Below are 12,546 nucleotides of genomic sequence, written 5' to 3'. Positions count from 1 at the left end.
GGGGAGGTCTGTCCGGGGCCCATGGAGCCCGTCCTGGGCAGTGTGACATGCCGTCGGCCTGGAGGTGGGAGCCCCGGACGCCCGGGGGAAGGCTGCCCGGGACCCGTGGAGCCCTTCCCGGGTACTTTGCCATCCCATTGGCCTCCTGGAGATGGGTGCCCCGGACGCCCAGGGGCGGTCTGTCCGGGACACGTGGAGCCCGTCCTGGGCATTGAGCCATGCCGTTGGCCCGGAGAATGGAGCCCCCAGACGCCCGGGGGAGGTGTTGCCCAGGCATATCTCATCTGGTCCCCCGGGCAGAGAACCACCAGCCCTGGAGAGGTGTCCGGGCGTACCCTGCCCCTAGTAATCCGGAGGGAAATTACCCCCCTTTCTTGCAATCCGTGCACGCGAGGTGACAGAGGGGACCCAAGGCGTAAAAGAACCCGACCTCATGGAGCCCTAGCTGGGATCCGGGAGGCGAATGGCACCTCATCGGGACTTCCAGGGAAGCCCAGCCATCTGGTCGCCCCATTGGAAAGCATCGCGGGCGACCAGATGGCCGGGATCGAAAGGACTCCCAGCTCCCCATCCATCCCAAGCCTTCGCGGTGGGGTTCCTGACTTCCTGCCCACGCAAGGCAGGGCTCTTGGACCCCGGCTGGGCCTCAGGCGCAGGTTGGACCACCGGAGCTCTAGGGCCCGGACGACCTGGGGGGAGGAATGCCCGGGACCCGTGGAGCCCGTCCTGGGTACTTTGACATGCCGTCGGCCTGGAGGTGGGTGCCCCGGACGCCCGGGGGAAGCTGCCCGGGACCCATGGAGCCCGTCCTGGGTACTTTGACATTCCGTCGGCCTGGAGGTGGGAGCCCCGGATGCCCGGGGAGAGGTCTGCCCGGGACCCATGGAGCCCGTCCTGGGTACTTTGCCTATGCCGTTGGCCTCATGGAGACGGGTGTCCCAGACGCCCGGGGGAGGACTGTCCCAGACTCATGGAGCCCGTCCTGGGCACTTTGACATGCCGTCTGCCTGGAGGTGGGAGCCCCGGACGCCCGGGGGAGGGCTGCCCGGGACCCATGGAGCCCGACCCGGGCACGCTGCCATGCCGTCAGCCTGGATGGAGCCCCGGACGTCCGGGGTACGAGTGACCGGGACGCATGGAGCCCGTCCTGGGCACTTTTCCGTGCCTTCGGCCTGGAGCCCCCAGACACCCAGGGGAGGGCCACCGTGAAAACCATGGAGCCCGACCCGGGCACTCTGCCATACCGTCAGCCTAGATGGAGCCCCGGATGCCCAGGGGACGAATGCCCGGGACGCATGGAGCCCGTCCTGGGCACTTTTCCATTCATTCGGCCTGGAGCCCCCAGACACCCAGGGGAGGACATCCCTGGAAACCATGGATCACGACCCGGGCACTCTGCCATGCCGTCAGCCTGGATGGAGCCCCGGACGCCCGGGGGATGAATGCCCGGGACGCATGGAGCCTGTCCTGGGCACTTTTCCATGCCGTCAGCCTGGACGGAGCCCCGGACGCCCGGGTGACGACTGCCCAGGAGCCATGGAGCCCGTCCTGGGCAATTTGACATGCGGTTGGCCTGGAGGAAGGAAGCCCCGGGTGGCCTAGGGAGGTGTTGCCCAGGCATAGCCCATCTGGTCCCCATGGCAGAGAACCGCCAGCCTCGGAGGGGTGTCCGGGCGTACCCTTCTCCCTAGTAATCCGGAGGAAAATTACCCCCTTTTCTTGTAATCTGTGCACGCGAGGTGACAGAGGGGACCCAAGGCGCGAATGTACCCGACCTCCTGGAGCCCTCGCTGGGATCCGGGCGGCGAATGGCACCTCATCGGGACTTCCAGGGAAGTTCGGCCATCTGGTCGCCCTTATAGGAAAGCGTTGCGGGCGACCAGATGCCCGAGGGGATCCGGGCGACCAGATGGCCGAGGGAATCTGGGCGATCAGATGGCTGGACACGGAAGTGAAGCCGCCTGGACTCTCCCGACCCTGTCCCTGTCCCCGTCCCCGTCCCGGGACGAATGCCCGGGACGCATGGAGCCCGTCCTGGGCACTTTTCCATGCCTTCGGCCTGGAGCCCCCAGACACCCAGGGGAGGACCACCGTGAAAACCATGGAGCCCGACCCGGGCACTCTGCTATACCGTCAGCCTGGATTGAGCCCCGGACGCCCGGGGGACGAATGCCCGGGACGCATGGAGCCCGTCCTGGGCACTTTTCCATGCCTTCGGCCTGGAGCCCCCAGACACCCAGGGGAGGACCACCGTGAAAACCATGGAGCCCGACCCGGGCACTCTGCCATACCGTCAGCCTGGATGGAGCCCCGGACGCCCGGGGGACGAATGCCCGGGACGCATGGAGCCCGTCCTGGCCACTTTTCCATGCCGCCGGGGTGGATGGAGCCCCGGGCGCCCAGGGGACGACTGCCCAAGAGCCATGGAGCCCGTCCTGGGCAATTTGACATGCCGTCGGCCTGGCGGAAGGAAGCCCCGGGTGGCCTAGGGAGGTGTTACCCAGGCATAGCCTATCTGGTCCCCATGGCAGAGAACCACCAGCCTTGGAGGGGTGTCTGGGCGTACCCTGTCCCTAGTAATCCGGAGGGAAATTACCCTCCTTTCTTGTAAACTCTGCACGCGAGGTGACAGAGGGGACCCAAAGCGTGAAAGTACCCGACCTCCTGGAGCCCTCGCTGGGATCTGGGAGGCGAATGGCACCTCATCGGGACTTCCAGGGAAGTTCGGCCATCTGGTCGTCGATTTGTCGAGCCCTGGGAGAGAACTGGGGCTCGGCAGGGCCAGGGTGCCAGCAGGTCCCAGTCTGCCAGGTAACCAGGTCTGGGGATATGCTGCCCATGCGCTGCCGGGGCCCGGGCATGACCTCCGGTGGGCCCTCAGGTGCGTCAGTCTGGCACGGGGAGGCTCTGAACCTGCTTGGCTGGGGCCAGGGCTCCACAAATCCACTCGCCCGCTCGACCGGGGCCTAAACGGCGTCCTGCTCATGGCGGGCTTGGGGCTTAGCTTCCAAACCCTACCCCCAGGCCAGGGAGAGCCTCTGCAGGCCCCGATGGACCCCAGCACCCGGAACCTCAGCTGGATTGCAGGACGGGGTCTCCAGCACCCCGGGACCTGCCGGACAGAGTTAAAGCCCCGGGCCCGGTCCCATGTTCCGAACCCTAGCCAGGCCGGGGAATGCCTCCCCAGGCCCAGAGGGATCCTAGCGCCCAGGCCCTCGACTGGCTTGCAGGACAGGGGGCTCCAGCACCCTCGGGGCCTGCCAGATGGAGTTCAAGCCCCGGGCCAGGTCCCAGCTTCCAAACCCTAGCCAGGCTGGGGAGAGCCTCCCCGGGCCCCGGTGGAGCCCCGTCCCCAGCGCCCGGACCCTCTGGTGGCCTGCGGGACGGGGGGCTTGCACACCCCGGGGCCGGCCGGCCGGAGCTCAAGCCCCGGGCCCGGTCCCACCATCCGAACCCTATCCAGGCTGGTGTGAGCCTCCCCGGGCCCCGGTGGAGCCCAGTCCCCAGCGCCCGGACCCTCTGGTGGCCTGCGGGACGGGGGGCTCGCGCACCCCGGGGCCGGCCGGCGCTCAAGCCCCGGGCCCGGTCCCACCTTCTGAACCCTAGCCAGGCTGGGGAGAGCCTCCCCGGGCACTGGTGGAGCCCCGTCCCCAGCGCCCGGACCCTCTGGTGGCCTGCGGGACGGGGGGCTCGCGCACCCCAGGGCCGGCCGGCCGGAGCTCAAGCCCCGGGCCCGGTCTCACCTTCCGAACCCTATCCAGGCTGGGGAGAGCCTCCCCGGGCCCCGGTGGAGCCCCGTCCCCAGCGCCCGGACCCTCTGGTGGCCTGCGGGACGGGGGGGCTCGCGCACCCCGGGGCCGGCCGGCGCTCAAGCCCCGGGCCCGGTCCCACCTTCCGAACCCTAGCCAGGCTGGGGAGAGCCTCCCCGGGCCCCGGTGGAGCCCCGTCCCCAGCGCCCGGACCCAAGGAGGGTTAAGCCCAGGCCACGTCCACTCCCCGACGGCCTGCCCGGGGAGCCCATTTTCCTCGACTATTAAGCCCCCACGTAGTGGGGGCTTACAGAACTTTGGGGAAGGACAAAAGTTGGAGTTAGCCCGGCCGCCAGCCCGCAGGGCCATCTGGTCACCCGGCCCGCAGGGCCATCTGGTCGCCCGGCCCGCAGGGCCATCTGGTCGCCCGGCCCGCAGGGCCATCTGGTCGCCCGGCCCACAGGGCCATCTGGTCGCGCAGCCAGGCGACCAGATGCCCCGGGGCAACCCAGCACCCGGACGGCCCCGGAGGGCCCCGGAGGGCGCCGCACCCAGTCGCCCTCGCAGTTCCAGCCAGCAAGGGTGGTCGGGGCGCTCCGAGGCAGCCGTTTGGGATGCTCCTTCCCCGGGGACTGCCGCTGCTCGCCTCCCCGCTTTGGCTTGCCCGGGAGCAGCAGCGGAGAAGGGGAGCTGCCCGGCCGGCCCGAGCCATCTGGTCGCCCTGCCGACCTGCAGATGGAATGTGGCCCCCATCCCCGCTCCCCGGTGGGGCAGGGACGGGAGGGGGAGGCCCCCGTGCCGCAAGGGCACGTGGTGGAGGCAGCCTCCCGCAGGCCCGCACTACCCCCTCCGCGTCCCTCCCGCCGGCCGGGCGGCAGAGGGACCCACCCCTGGGTGTGGTGGAGGAAGGCGTGCGCGGGCGCCCACGCGGCCCCGGAGGGAGAGACAAAAGCTTGGCTCAGAGGATGACTTTCAATAGATCGCAGCGAGGTAGCTGCTCTGCTACTTACGAAACCCTGACCCAGAATCAGGTCGTCTACGAATGATTTAGCACCGGGTGCCCCACGAACATGCGGTGCACTAAGGGCGATGGAGGCGGCCCCCTTCCGTCCGCGCTCCGGTCCCCAAGCGAGCGGCTCTACGCACCGGCCCCCCGAGAGAGGCCGGCTATCCCAGGCCAACCGAGGCTCCACGGCACTGCGGTATCGTTACGGTTTAGGGGGGATTCTGACTTAGAGGCGTTCAGTCATAATCCCACAGATGGTAGCTTCGCCCCATTGGCTCCTCAGCCAAGCACATACACCAAATGTCTGAACCTGCGGTTCCTCTCGTACTGAGCAGGATTACTATTGCAACAACACATCATCAGTAGGGTAAAACTAACCTGTCTCACGACGGTCTAAACCCAGCTCACGTTCCCTATTAGTGGGTGAATGTAGGAGAGTAGGGTCTGCAATCCTATGATCACCCAGATTTTTGCTTTTTGCTGCACTGGTTTACGACTTTCCCTGGCTGTGGGCCTGCTAATCAGACCCACAGCCTAGCTGTTCTCTCTATCCAAATTGTACCCAGGTACTGAATTGGCACTGGGCCCTCTCCAAGTCCCTGTACCCAGGGCTGAGGTGCACCCAGAAGTCTCCCAGGGGCTGAAGCACGCATTGTGCCACCCCTGGATTGACTAACTAAAACTGACACAACTGGCTGCACGACAGCTGGGGCAAGGTGGTGTACTCACCCTTTGCTTTAGATATAGTATACCTATATCTAACCCTAAAATGGACACACAGATCTCCTATCAGTCACTCCTATGGCAGGCCTTAACAATCCTGAAGGCAGAGTGCTTGGAATCGTGTGAGATGGTGCTCTGGCATGAGCTGAGCCTGTCTGCGGCTTTCGGGATCCATCCCTTAGCCGTTTCCATGATATCGCATACCATATACTCTTAAGTGCATTATAATCCTCGCGGTTATGTGCCAACTCTGGTATCGCTTTATCAAAACATGTCGAGTAAGGTGTCATACGAATTGGAATACTAACCCCTCGCCAATTCTGGCGACGGGGTTAGCATTCCACCCTTCTAGAGGGACACGACATGCCTGTAACCTATAACCCGGTTAAAAGTCAGACAGAGCCTTAGCATCCACAAAATGGATGCTGCCACCGAGACACAAGTCTGCCCTCCTGCTGCTGGGAGTCCTCCCAGAGCAGGAGATAAGGACAAAGGGTTTCCTGCCAGGGGCGGTGCCAGCACCGTCCCAGACAGGGTTTTGTGTATTGTAGGTAGGCAGGGCTTTAGAGGAAGGTGACTGCAAGTAGCACCCCGGTGCTCACTGTGCATAGGCCGGCTTGAACCAGTTCCAGGGTCACTCCAGACCCTGTGCTGGGGAAAAGCCCGCCAAGGAAGTGGGTGTAACCACCCCCCTCCTAGTCCCACCCATAGGGCAGGACTTAGTCGCGTGCCAGCCCCTTTTTACAGGATAAAGGTAGAGACTGGCCCCCTTCCAAATCAGATCATCTTTGGAATCAAGATACCACTTTCCCCGAAAGGACTTCACGATTTCTTCCTCAAGATTCTCCCTTGTGGCTAAGGAGTAGTCACCCTGCATCCGCAGGCACCATCTAAGAACACTGCGGTCTGCTGCACGTCCTTCCTCCGGAATCCGACTGCCCAGCTCGACGAGACCCGGCTTCCCTGGCACCTCTGACCTCTACCCACCTCTACAGCACAGCTGAGAACCGTGGGTGCGACGAGACCTCGAGGGACCGGCCATCGCCAAGACTGCACGACTTCTGCACAGCAAGCCCACCGAGTAATTTCCTGGTGAGTGCTTTGGGGTCCGAGAAGCCCCCACCCTGAGCAGCTCCAGCTCCGAAGTTCAGCCCCCCAGCATCTCCACGATCTGCGTGGGGCCCTTCTGCTTTCCGCTGCTCACCGCGTTGTTTGGCTACTAGCCCGTTGGCTTGTGGCCTTCCTGACGACGCCCGACGACATTTCTGCTGCTGGTCTGGTTGCTCCAGACTGGCCCTTGCTCCCTCCCAGAAGAGGAGCACCCTGGACCCTCCTGGTCCACTCAAGACGCCATTTTGAGTCCACCGCGTGGGCTTGAATTAGCCAAGGCTTGTTGCCCAATCCTGGGTAACTTCGACGCCAACGACTTCATCCTTCGTGGGACAGCTCGCACCTCCATCCTGGTCGCCGACAACGCCTCCTGGTCCGAGAGACTGCAGAGCCCAGCAGCGCCCACTCACCTGACTGCGGTGACTTCGCCCGGTGCCATCCTGGTGCCCACTTAATCACTGGCTAGTGATTCAAGAACTTGGTCCCCTCTGCTTTCAGGTTTCCTTCTTCCTTGATCCAGGCTTGGATCCATCGAACTTTTCTTCACTGGTCGCCTGCCAGCAACTTCTTCCTTCCAGGCTCCTGGTCCGGCAACGAGATCCCCGACGTCTTTTCAGACCTATGCAGCTGCAGCCCCTGGGCTAGGTAACTTCGGCACTCCGGTGTCCCAGCATAGCCTCACTATCCAAGGGTCAGGATCCACTGTCGTTTTCTCCCTACCAGGTCGGGTTCGCCCGTGAACACTAACTTTGTGAATTCTAGCTTCCATAGACTTTGTCCCGCATCCCGCGTGAGAGTGCACACTCTGCACCCGAGTCCCCTGGGCCTCCTAGTAGTAATCTAACGATTCCCTAGTCCAGTCCTAGCGATTCCAAAGCCTATTAGAACTGTTACTTACCTGCTAGTAATTCGCATTCCACTTTTAGCGTATATGGTTTTTCGTGCCCCTCGGGCATTTGTGTAACGTGCTAACTTAAAAGTATTTTCGTAAGAGTTTTGTTGTGTGCCTAGCACCCTGTCCTCATAAAGAGTACAGGGTTGTTGTGATTCTAATAAATACACTGTTTATTTTCATAACACTTGTGTGGTGTCCTTTCACTGGGTGTTCAAGGGGTAATGTGATGGTAAAACAGCTGGCTTAACACGCCCTCTAGAGTCTTAGCCTTAGACTGCTCGTATCCATGCTACTAGGATAGCTGGTCTATAAGGTTGACTTACAACCAATCATCAATAAGGGTTGTTTGGACTGATATATAGTGATCACTAGAATAGTGAGCACTGCACATCAGGCCAACTTCTCACATTGGTGAGCAGCGGTTGGGATTTGAGCTTGCTGTTGTTTTACCACACATGCCCTAAGAATATCTTGTGAAAGATCACATAAGTACTAAAGGTACATATAACTTAGCTTAGAATACTCTGAGTTCTACTGAACCAGCTGTTGTAGCTCCTAGGGCCTAGCACACCCTAAACTACAACTCTAGCAAGGGATCAGTAGGCAAACATATAGTGTAGGTAAGTGCACCACTTACACCTCACTAGAAAAGCATGTCGACTCAGGGGGACTCTACTGAGACTCCCCTGGTCAGCTTTGACCCTCCACAGGTCGCTTCAAGATATGCAGCTCTCAATTTTCAGGAGATGAGGCAACTCTGTGTCTCCAGGAAACTGAAGCAGGGGTCTAACCCCACCCTTCCCTTTCTGATAGGTCTCTTAGAGACATATGATGCCAGAAAGCTCTCTCAGTTACATGAGAGCATGCCAGCCTTAGAGGGAACCTCTGGGGATCCAGACCTCCCCAACACTGATTCAGCAGTTGAGGAGGAGGATCAGGAGGTACTCTCTGGGGATGAGGTAGACAAAGGTCTTGAGGTAGTCAGAAGGCTAACTAGGACCAACTTAGACTTACTTGGGCTAGGATCTGGGGGCCCCCCAGTACTAACCCGAAGTGGGCCTAACCTTGGAGTTAGGAGAGATAGATCTCTTTCTAGGGACTCCAATAGATCTCTGCACTCTAATGCCTCTTCTCAGGGGAGAAGGAATCCTCCACAGAGGAGATTTACTTCCCCTCAGAGAAAGGAGCATGAAGCTAGGATGAGACAAGCTGAACTGAGGATTGAAAGGGAAGAAATTGCCCTGGCCAAAGAGAAGCTTGCCCTGGCAAGAGAGCAGCAGATGAGTGGGCTAGCTCCCACTGGTGGCAGCAATCTCCCAAGAGATAGAGAGAAGGGTTTAGATACTAAACACCTGACTAAAATAGTGCCCCCCTTTAAGCAAGGGGATGACATCCAGAAATGGATGGCTGCTCTGGAGAGGGCCTGCACTGTGCAGAACATTCCCCAGAGTCAGTGGGCAGCTATACTGTGGCTCTCCTTTGATGGTAAAGGTAGAGATAAGCTCCTCACTACAAGAGTGGAGGATGCTAACAATTACCAGGTCCTGAAGAATACACTGGTTGATGGGTTTGGTTTAACCACTGAGCAGTACAGGTTGCTGTTCAGAGACACCCAGAAAACTCAGTCTCAGGACTGGTCTGATTTTGTGGATTGTGCCACTAAGGCTTTGGAGGGCTGGTTGCTGGGTAGCAAGGTTACAGATTACACAGGATTGTATAATCTAATGATGAGAGAACAAATTTTGAACAATTGTCAGAACCAGTTGCTGCACCAGCACCTTGTTGATTCAGATCTGACCTCTCCCCAAGAATTGGGAAAGAAGGCAGACAAATGGGTCAGGACAAGGATCAAGCAGAACCAGAACCAGAACCAGGGTGGTCAGAAGAAAGCAGACCAGAAGGGTAATGTTAAGAATGAGCAAAATGACCAGAAGTCTTCACCAGGTCCCCAACAAACCAAAGAGGGTGGGGGTCAGGCTTCCCAGAAGAAGAAGACTCAAGAAGGCCAGTCAAAAAGGTGGTGCCAGTACTGCAAAAGTAAATCTCACTGGTTTAGTGAGTGCACCAAAAGAGGAGGAGGACAAACTCCTGCCACTACAGCTCCTAAAGCAACTGCACCCCCTAGTACAGTCAGTAGTGGTAGTGTCACTCCCAAGGCATTAGTTGGGTTAACCTTGGGTACTGAGGGGTCTGACAACTTAGTTGGCACACTCACTCAGGCTGTCCTTGTCTGTACAGGGGATATGGATATGTCCCCTGAAATAAGTCCCAATACTTTGGGCAAATACAGGCAGACACCTTTGATTAATGGCAAAATGGCTCAGGCCTATAGGGACACTTGTGCCAGTGTCACCATGGTGACACCTAACTTTGTGGACCCTGGACAGATCATGCCAGGTACTGATTTCCTGGTGACCAATGCCAGCAATGTCACTACTAGTCATAGTGTGGCAATTGTGGCTTTCTCCTGGGGTGGAGTGAAGGGACAAAAGAAAGTTGTAGTCAGTTCAGACCTCCCAGTTGATTGTTTGTTGGGCAATGATTTGGAGTCATCACAATGGTCAGAAGTGGAGCAGAGGACTCACATGGAGATGTTAGGCTTGCCAGCACATGTGCTTGCTGTGACTAGGTCACAGGCCAGAAGATGCCCCACTGAACAGGTGCTGGATCCTGAAATTATGGACCAGACACCTTCCAAGAAGAAGAGCAGTAAGGGTAAGGCTTTGCCTTCCCCCTTGCCCCAGGTTGAGGATCAAGTCTCTGAGGAGGCTGATCTAGAAGAGCTGAGGGAAACTGAGCCTAAAGAGCTTGAACTTGATCAAGTTGAGTTTCTGGGCTCAGGGGGACCCTCCAGAGCAGACCTGGGGAAGGAACAGTTGAGCTGCCCTTCCCTTGAACCCCTCAGACAGCAGGCTGCTGCTGAGGCTGCAGGGAATGCCACAGGTGCCCACAGGGTATACTGGGAAGATGGACTCCTGTACTCTGAGTCAAGAGACCCCAAGCCTGGTGCAACCAGGAGGCTGGTCATCCCCTTGTCTCTGAGAGGTTTCCTTCTCACCTTGGCCCATGAGATTCCCCTTGCAGGTCATTTAGGTCAGACAAAGACTTGGGACAGGCTTGTCTCACACTTTCACTGGCCCCATATGAATGAGAATACCAAGGAGTTTTGTCGCTCATGTGTCACTTGCCAAGCCAGTGGCAAGTCAGGTGGCACAACAAAGGCCCCCCTCATACCACTACCTGTGGTGGGGGTTCCCTTTGAAAGAGTGGGGATTGACATTGTTGGTCCAATGGAACCCCAGACAGCATCAGGACACAAGTTTATACTGGTGGTGGTGGACCATGCCACCAGGTATCCTGAGGCTATTCCCCTTAGGACCACTACAGCCCCTGTAGTGGCAAGAGCCCTAGTTGGAGTGTTCTCCAGAGTGGGTTTCCCTAAGGAGGTCGTTTCTGACAGAGGTACAAACTTCATGTCAGGATATCTGACTGCCATGTGGAAAGAGTGTGGTGTGAACTACAAGTTCACCACACCCTATCATCCACAATGCAATGGGCTTGTTGAGAGATTCAACAGGACCCTGAAAGGGATGATTCATGGACTACCTGAACCTCTTAGGAGAAGATGGGATGTCCTGATCCCCTGCCTCTTGTTTGCTTACAGAGAGGTCCCACAGAAGGGGGTTGGCTACAGCCCTTTTGAGCTTCTGTATGGGCATCCTGTAAGAGGACCCCTGTGTTTGGTGAAGGAAGGATGGGAGAGACCTCTCAAAAAGCCTGCAACCAACATAGTGGACTATGTACTTGGTCTCCGCTCCAGGATGGCTGAGTATATGGAGAAGGCATCTAAAAACCTTGAGGCCAGCCAGGAACTTCAAAAAGCTTGGCATGACCAAAAGGCTGTACTGACTGTGTACCAGCCAGGACAGAAGGTGTGGGTGCTGGAGCCAGTGGCCCCAGCAGCTCTGAAAGACAAATGGTCTGGGCCCCACACCATCATTGAGCAAAAGGGAGAGGTTACCTACTTGGTGGACCTTGGAACTCCCAGGAGCCCTCTCAGAGTGCTCCATGTTAACAGGCTCAAGGCATATGTTGACAGGAAGGACATGAGCTTGCTCATGGCCACAGATGAGGGACAGGAGGAAGAGAGTGACCCTCTCCCAGACCTGCTCACTCAGAATCCTGATGATGGGTCAGTTGATGGTGTTGTCTTTTGTGGCAGCCTCACTGAACATCAGCAACAGGATTGCAGGCAAGTTCTGCAATCCTTTCGACATATGTTCTCTCTGACACCCAGCCAAACTGATTGGTGTACCCATGATGTTGACACTGGAGACAGTCTGCCTGTCAAGAGTAAAATCTACAGGCAGCCTGATCATGTTAGAGACTGCATCAAAACTGAAGTGCAGAAAATGTTGGAACTGGGAGTCATTGAGCCCTCAGATAGCCCTTGGGCTAGCCCAGTAGTTCTAGTGCCAAAGCCTCACACCCAGGGTGGTAAGAGAGAGATGAGGTTTTGCGTAGACTACAGAGGCCTCAATGCAGTCACTAAGACTGATGCCCACCCAATACCAAGAGCAGATGAGCTTATAGATAGATTGGCTTCTGCCAACTTCTTAAGCACATTTGATTTGACAGCTGGGTATTGGCAAATCAGGTTAGCTGAGGAAGCCAAACCTAAGACAGCATTTTCTACCCCTGGAGGGCATTATCAATTTGTGGTAATGCCCTTTGGACTGAAAAATGCACCTGCCACCTTCCAAAGGTTGGTGAATCAAGTCCTCACTGGGCTGGATGACTTCTGTGCAGCTTATCTTGACGATATTGCTGTCTTTAGCTCCACCTGGGAGGATCACCTGGTCCACCTGAGGAAAGTGTTAGAGGCCCTGCAAAAGGCAGGCCTCACTATCAAGGCCACAAAGTGCCAGATAGGGCAGTCACAGGTTGTATACCTGGGCCACCTTGTAGGTGGAGGCCAGGTTCAGCCACTGGAGAGTAAGATACAGGCCATCAAGGACTGGACTCCTCCAATCACCCAGACTCAGGTTCGAGCTTTCTTGGGC

The sequence above is a fragment of the Lissotriton helveticus genome, chromosome 5_1 (assembly GCF_964261635.1).
Source record: "Lissotriton helveticus chromosome 5_1, aLisHel1.1, whole genome shotgun sequence".
Taxonomy (NCBI): Eukaryota; Metazoa; Chordata; class Amphibia; order Caudata; family Salamandridae; genus Lissotriton; species Lissotriton helveticus.
This window is presented reverse-complemented; position numbering follows the sequence as displayed.